Consider the following 8,817-nt stretch of genomic DNA (forward strand, 5'->3'; position numbering starts at 1 on the left):
CCCAAGCCAAACCTTTTATAATTCTATCCATACTTTTTCTTTTAGTTTTGTTTGTCTTTTCCTTCTTCTGAGAAGTCATTGATTTTTCCCATCATAAGTTTTAAATAAACGAGAACAATGACTAAATTAATAATGTATCACCAGGTATGTGCTCACCTCGAAACTTTTCCAAAAGTCAGTGCAATAAATATTATTTTTCTAACACAGAATCTTTTACACCAGAACATAAAATTGACCAATTAAATAGCTTTGTTAACATATTGGGAGATCTGTACTTCAACACAAAAAGTTATGTTTAAATTTGGTTTGCGTTAACCTAAACCATGGTCAGTATGTTGTACTTTTGGTTTGCTGTTTTCTCTTCCTGTAACACTTAGGTTTGACTCATCTAACTTTGGTGTTTTTCAAAATTGTTTTGAATACTCTAAGAGCTTTAATTTTCCATAAATTTTAGAATCAGTTTGTTAGCCTTCCTGAAATTTCATTGGCAGTGAACTGAGCCTATAGATCAATTTGTGTCTGTAAATGTAAGTTTGAAACTTACCTAAGTTATTGAAATTTAAAAAAATTATTTTTAATTTTGTAATTAAAATGGGTCTCAGAGATTATTAAGGCACTAAAATATAGAAAGTTAGAACTACAAAAAGCATCTAAGACATCATGAAACCCTCAGGTTTAGATAAGGAAATTGAAGTTCAGGGAGTCAAAAAAATTGAATTAAAATTACATATTACAATACCTATGATTATTACACATGTAAAGAGGAGAGTGGACCCAGATACAGTATTGGCTTTCAGTCCTTATCAGTTTCATGAATATGTTCTTAGTCATTGAATTCCAATAAACACCATACTGTTGGTTCAGAACCCTCTGTCCTGTTCCTTTAAACATCGACTCCTTGATATATTGTGTGATTTAGAATGAGAGTCTGCTTCTGAAGACCAACTTCAGTCTGAATTTAATCTCCACTATTGAATGGAATAAATCTGTGGAAGCCCTTGGATATTCAAGCGTTAGCATTAGAAAATAGTATTTCCGGTCTCTGGTTTTAGACAGCTTTTAGACAGAAACCAGTTTTGTAGTGATCTTTTGTTTGGCTTAACTTGTATTTTGATTGTTTGTTTTTGAGTATTTGTTTTTTAGGAAAGAAATAGCTGACGTAATTTTCTCCAAGGAAGATGGAGTTAAAATTTCATGGAAATGGTAATAGTTGAGAAGGAGGGCAATTTGACTTGACTTGGAGGAGGAGGCACAACTGTCTGGAGTGATGTTAACTGTATTTAACGTAAGTGATGCGTTGGGTTAAACAAAAGGCTGATCATTGTAGTTCCTCCATGAACCCTGTACCAGTCCCAGGCAAGCTGTTGAATCTGACAGTGGTTGGGCAATCTGAGATTCCTAGCGCCGCAGACAACAGAGGATGTAATTTTCTGCTCTTTATTACACCGATCAATAAGCAAATTGTATAGGAGGTCAGGCATGTCTGAAATAATGAAACCCAGCACCGGTTGTCTCTCTTCCTTCTCTGTAGTGCACAAAGGACCCCGAGAAAGCTGGGGTTTTAAAATAAATAAATACAAACAAATCTGCCCCGCCAGTTATTTACTTCAGGTGATGAGTACTGCGCACGATTTGAGTTGTGTTAAAGAAACATGTATAATAAGAAGCCATTACTATTCTAAGGTCAAAAACACTGGATAGTGAAAGCAATACGGGAAATATACAAGATGTGATAGTAAGTGTGTCAGTGTGTGGGGTTGAGCGCTGAGAATGGGAGGCAAAGAGGGAAGGCATTTTGTTTAAATGCGGCATAAACTGGAGGCTGAACTATTATGCTGAAATCTTCGTTTTCAAACCAAGTTACCGTATGTGACTATATTCCACTTTTTTGCTTCATAAATTATGTAGCAAAATGCTTTGCACATAAGTCATATTTTGCTAAACTCAGCTCTGAGTGGGTACATGTAACTAATTTTAAGTCCAATCTTAACTACTTTTTCCCCAACAGAATGAATTCTTTATTTTTCTCACAACCTATTTCTTAGTGTTTTAATTTGAGGTTGGAATTACCAGTCTCCCAATATGTTTTCATGAACAATTCTTAGAGAAACAAGAATTATTCTCAATTTAGGGTGTATTAAACACATCAATTCTCAAATTAAATAAGACAATATTTTAAAAGTAAATTATATGTCTTTCGAACGACTTATTGATATTTCATGGATATGGATTTTAAAGCCATTATTAACACCATTTATTTTAATCACAATCTTTTGTCTAACATTATCTATATATACAATGAAATGTGGTTCTATTCACATCCTCATCTATGGGGGCCAGTGGTACAATTCTAGTATGATTTTAATCAGGTATCGGTACAGAGAACGTTGGTACAATACATATGCTTTCTAAAGAGAAAATCGAGTTGTCCAGGTCACAAGGTTGAGGCAAAGTTTGCCCCCCAAGTTTTCTTCTTTTACCTCAACAAGTCTAGCGAAGAGCACAAGTGGATATAGTGCGTTATAAGCAAGGCAAGATGCATCCAATCTGCATTGCAAATTGGAAAAGATGTTGGACATGACCTAACCTGACCATGTTCTCTTGTTGTTGAGGAAACCAAGGTCTAGGGAAGTAAAATGCTGGATTCCAGGTCACAAGGCTGCTCTAAAACGTGTGTGTCCCAGATCCGGGTCCCTCCTTTTTGTGGGAGGATAGAGCCTGCGGATCAGACAGAGAAGGATTTGCACCTCAGCTGTGCAACCTTAGATACAAGGTGCCCAGCCTCTCCGGGCCACATTTCCCTCACCAGTGATGAGAATGGAGATATTACTTCCTATATTTTAAGTGTAATGTGAGAATTAGAAATGTACATAAAATGGCCAACACATGCCTCTAAAGTGGCAGCAATGACAGGCAGCTTTGGTGTAACCCTAGTTAGAGGAAAAGAAATTCCTGCCTGTCAGTTTGGCTATTTTCTTAGCTACTTAATTTTCTACCATTAATTAAGGTCAGCCATTCTGGAATTAGTAAACTAGTAAAATATAAAGTGTTTCCAAGAGTATTGGAAATACGTTATAAAATTGAGTCTCTTCATATGAGTTTGGTAGGTTGGTACAAATCTGGTTGTGAAACCCTAAGCTCTGGAGAGATCTTTTCTACTAAGGTAACATGTTACTTCATAGAATTCAGACTGTCAATAATTAAATTAGCAAGATCAAAACAGGTGTTTAAACCTGGATGCTATCCATCTTTTTGCCTTTTTCCTAGTTTTAAATAATTTTCCTTAATATAGTTTACATAAATCTTTTGATAATTCTATTATATTTTCTCCCATTGTGTAGTATTACTTTGCTATTGCTCCCCTAACAAAGTTAAACAGACTCAAATTTATTATCGCACAGTTTTGTAGGTGAAAAGTCTGGTATGGCTCTCACCAAACTAAAATTAAAACGTCCCCAAGCTTTCTTTGTTTCTGAAGGCTCCATGGGACAATTGCATTCAGTTTCCTGGCAGAACTGAATTCATGATGGTTGTAGGAATAAGGCCTCCATTTTCTCACGGACTGTCAACTGAGGGCCATTCCCAGCTTCTAGAAGCTGTCACAGTCCTTGGCTCGAGAACCCCTGTCTTCATCTTCAAGGCCAGAAACGGAGGATCAAGTCCTTCTCACGTTGCTTCTTTATAACCCCCTTTCCTGCCTTCCTCCCCCACTGCTGAGGAATCTCATAATTAGATAGAGCCCACGGAGGTAACCTAGGGGAATCTCCCCAGCTCAAGGTCTGCACCCTTTTTCCAGTCGGTGAAGTCCTTTTATATTTTATACTTTTATACAAGTATGAATGGAACTGTTTTCTGAATTTAATTTCTATATATTTCAATGCTAGATATAGACATAAAGTTGATTTTTATGCATTGATCTGCTATCCCAAGACATTCTCAAACTCATTGATTAGTTCTATTATTTTTGTTTGATTTTTGTTTGTTTGTTTTGCTTGTTTGTCTTTTACAGGTTCCTTGGGACTCTCTATGTAGGGGATCATTTTTTCCTTAAATAAGGACGGTTTTACTTCTTTATTTCCAATTTGGATGCATTTCATTAATTGATTGATTAATTGCTTGCTTGCTTCATTTATTTACTTATTGCCTTTTTGAACTTGCTAGCAAAGCCAAAATAATCATGAATAGATATAGTGAACATGGCATCCTTGCATGCTACTGATCTTAACAGAAAAATTTCAGTTTTGCAACACCCAATATGATATTATCTGTATCATTTTCATAAATTCATTACTTCCCTTTGTCAGTTTGAGGCAGTTCCCTCCTATTTCTAGTTTTCGATAGTTTTTAAAACCATGAATAAGCCTCATGTTTTGTCAAACTCTTTTCCTGAATCTATTGAGAGGATCATGTGGGTTTTTTGTTTTTTAAGACTATTTTAATTGATATATTACATTAAATTCATATAATTAATGTTTGGATGTCAGACTAACCTTGCATTTCTGGGATAAATCCTACCTGGTCATGGTGTATAATCCTTTCTATATTTTTCTGGGTTGACCTTATTAATATTTTGTTAGGAATTTTTACAGCATCTACTAATGGATTTTGGTCTGTAGTTTTCTTCTCTTATGATGTCTTGGGCTTTGCTATCAGGGCAATACTAGTTCATAAAATAGGAATGGTTCCTCCCTCTGCTATATGCTGAAACATAATACTAAGTGATGAGTTGGAGTTATTTTCTCTGTAAATATTTGACAGAATTAATCATTGAGGACACTGGGCCTACATTTTTCTTTGAGGGACAATTTCTAATTCCTGATTCAATTTCTGTATTTCTCAAAATTGTATTCAGATTTCCCATTCCTTCTCGTCCTGGTATTTGTTCATTTCCTCTAAGTTTCTAATTGGTTTAAATAAAGTTGTTCACCATATTCTATTCTATTTCCTTTGGTTTTAGAAAAGCTTCCTTCTCTGCCATTGGATTTGCGTGTGGGTATAGAAACACATTCAGAGCTGAAATCATTGTCAAGTCTACTCTGGCGTTCACTGTTTTTAGTACCTTTTCACATGGCGCATGTCATGCTTTTTCAACCTGAGGATCAGCAAGAAGTGTGGGGCTGCTCGGAATCCTCTCTGGTTCCTACTGCGCTGCAAGAGCCTTGCACATTGCTTGTGCCAACTTTAGGCCAACAGAGTAGCAGAAGCAAACGGTAGTCCACAGTCCAAACCCAGGTCTCAGTTTGTTTCTACATGATCTGTGCACTAGAAATTGTTTTTACACTTTTTTAAATGATGCAGAGAAAAAGAGAAGGAAGAGAGAAGAGGAGGACAAGAGAAAGAGAAACACAAATATTTACTCACACCTTTTCAGACAAAGATACACTGTCCCCAAAGTAGAGTTGTTGGGCCTCCCAAATCTGTCCACAACATGGTTGGATGTGGGTGTCACCCCATGCTCTAAATCTAGGGAATCCCCTTTAATCACAGCAGAAAATCTGCCAGCCCTCACAGGTGCCCCCTTCCCAGAAGAAATGGCAGCATCCCAGGCCAGAATGACACAGGCCCCCACTATTCTCGCCAGAAGTTCAGCAATTTTTAACGCATTGATGTCTGTCAAATACTTGTAAAACTTTGGTCAGATTCTAGAGAACAGAAATGGATGTTTTTGTCAATTTTGTTTAGCTTTCTAGTTGCTTCTTTTGGAGATGACGTCCTGATGCCCCTTAGCCAACACCCAAAGGCCGAAATCCTTTTTTAATTTTTTAAAAACAGAACTAAACGCAATACTGAAAAGAAAAAGAAAATACAAATTTATCATGCCAACACTTCTTTTGCTAAATATTTACTCGCCAGAAAAATCAAGGAAAGAGAAATTTAGGATTTGAGAACTAACAAAGCAGGAACGACACAACTTTATTTTCGGGATTTATAAAGGACACAAGGTAGCAAAGCTGCCCTGCGCTGGCCCAGTAGCTACATTATCCCAAGAATGGACAGAGCATTCAGTTGATAGACTGAGACTGGAGACTGAGTAATTGGCGGCAGACTTTCCAAAGGATCATGTTTCTTATAAATGGGAAATCTGCAGCACAAGCGCCTTTTCTGGGAGGACGTAAATAAGTCAACCACGGATGCTGAATCCTTCTTTAGCACCATGGTTACAAAGATGAATAAACCCCCAGTATAGTCCATTTATCTGTCCTGTCACCATCCCTAAATTTCCTCAATGATAATAGTACTGCCACTCTGACATCTTACATAGGAGCCAGGAAGCCCACAAATGGAAGATCTATGGGTTTTTTAAGCACGCAAAGTATGGGCTTGAGCTCAGGGGTTCAGTCACTCTGTTTTTCCCCGACACATTTTATAAACTAGTTTTAAATTGCATTACCTTGTGTGTGATTCTGTTACAGTAACCTTCCCTGTGTATTTCTTTTGAAGAAAAGAATTAAATTATCTGCTAAAACTAGCCTCTTCTATTTTCACAAAATAATCTATTCCTTGCCTCTCCCCACCTCATATTCCTTCACACAGTCTCAAATGACTCTCTTAGAATCTAGAATATTAGTGTTCTCCTATAAGGAAATAAATTGAACCAACCTACAGAATCGATGTGACTTGAGAAATTATGAAAATAATGTCTTACGTCATTGTCTAAGGTATGGTTGAGAGAATGTGAATATAGAGGATGTGGACACACAATGCCTGAGTTTGCAACAAAAATAATGCTGTTCAGTTTTTTTATATTTTATTAATTTAAAAATTTGATATGATAACCATTGTATACATATTATGTAACTTAGAATGACTGGATAAAATAATTGTACAATCGAGGAAGGCTAATATTTTATAATCAAATGTTTGAAGCCATGTTTGCGTAAACTATGAAAATCTCATAAAAATAAATAAAATTCTCAGAAGATGACCTCGTTCAAGGACAATTAAGAAGTCTTAAATATAAAAGCTATAGTATTTATCAAATCGGTTTGAGAAGAGAGAAATTTATTTAAGACAAAATTGGAAGAGATACACATTTTAAAAGCACAGTTAGAGTCACATGTTTGTTCCCAAGAGAAAGTTTCTTTCCCTTCTTGTTTTCCAGATGCTATCTGCTGACTAGTCTCTAACTTGAACTCTTGCCCCTCATCCCACCTGCAGTCATCGGTATAGGCCCCTTCCCAGCCAAGAGGAAAGGGGAGCAGCAACCTGGACAGTAGAACTCAGCGCTGAAGCCAAGAGGAACACTAAAACCGAAAGCAGGAGCCAGCCTCCCACGCCTTCATTGACATTCCTGCTCTCCTCTGCACCGGTTGCTTCTTGGTAGCAGCCCAGGTGAAAATCCAGCCAGTTCTAAGTGAACATCTATCTTTTTGTGTGACCATTGGCTTGCCATCACCTAACTTACCGAACTGCTCACAATGCTTTTCTTCACCTGAACTCAGTCTGAATCACTATAAATACAGGGCTGGACAAAAGTAGGTTCATAGCTGTGAGTATGTGAAATGCAGAGTTTATTTCGTATTATTAGTATTTGTTTATTATTGTATTAATTATGAGTACTATGGCTATAAATGTACCTTTTCCAAGATCGTACTTTCTATTTCCTATTTTTCACTGTGAGCTGTCGGAATAGAAATGTTACCATGTTGAATCAGACGTCTAAGAAAGCAAGCTTTGGGTGAGACAGTGCAGAAACTGACTTTGTGGGCATTTTTTTCTGGTTTAGCCAAAGGCCTAACTGGGTGTCCTTGGGCAAAATATGTAAACGTTCTCCTCGAGACTCTTCAACTGAAAAATGGGATACTATAAAATACAAACTTAAAACATAGGGCTCTCATGGGCCCCACCAAAACATATGTATATAAATGAGAGTCGAGTACTTATTATAACAGACATTGTCCTGTAAGTTTTAACTTATTTCATAATTCTTGGAACGCATAACCTCTGCTAGCAATTTGTCTTTTAATTTTAGGACATACCCACTTTATGAAAGTTCCACTGAGTTCTTAACTTAAATAACTTTCCTCCCATTCTCTGGGGCAGTCACTATTTAACCATTTCACATAATTTATATTAATTTAAAATATTAAAATACATTCCAATGGGAAAGAAAGGAGTGAGTGTCTGTAGTGAAGCAAGCTCTGTTAGTGCAGAAATAGCATTTGACATGAATTCAATCCTCCAGGAGCAAGGACCCTAAATGTATTCTCAGTCAACTGGCCCTTGACTAAGAAGTGCATGATTCCACAGGATTATAATAAGCACAGAAGTTACAGACAGACAGACATTTTGGGGCTCTGTGTGAGAAAAAGATAGTTAAGGATTCTATACTGTACCCATATTGTTTCATGTCAGAGTAAATTCAAAAACTAATCATTGGAAAAGCAACTATTTCCAAATCATCGCTGATCTTTTACCAGTTTGGCCACATCAGAGGAGAATGTCACCACCTTAGAGTGGCAGTGAGCTACCTTGAAGGGGAAAGGGTGCCTGGGGCCACCTGGAGAAACTCAGATCCCAGGGCTGGGCGTGGAGAGGGGAGGGGATATTGGCTGTTGAGCTTCTGTGATGAGACTCAATCTAATTTTACTTTGCCTCTAGCGAAACCTCTCTTCAATAAGAACCATTCATTCAGTAATTTGATGACAGATTTTGAGATTACGTTCCAGTTTCCGAACACCGTTGGAAACTTCATGTTTGCGCAGAACTCCACCAAGCCTAAACCTGGGCTGCAAGGCATACGTGCAAACCCCCTGAAATGGAACAGCAAATTAACCTCATAAACGACATGTGAAGAAAACAGAATTTTAAGGAAGG

This window comes from Furipterus horrens, unplaced genomic scaffold (assembly GCF_987537825.1).
Source record: "Furipterus horrens unplaced genomic scaffold, mFurHor1.1.pri manual_scaffold_12, whole genome shotgun sequence".
Classification (NCBI taxonomy): Eukaryota; Metazoa; Chordata; class Mammalia; order Chiroptera; family Furipteridae; genus Furipterus; species Furipterus horrens.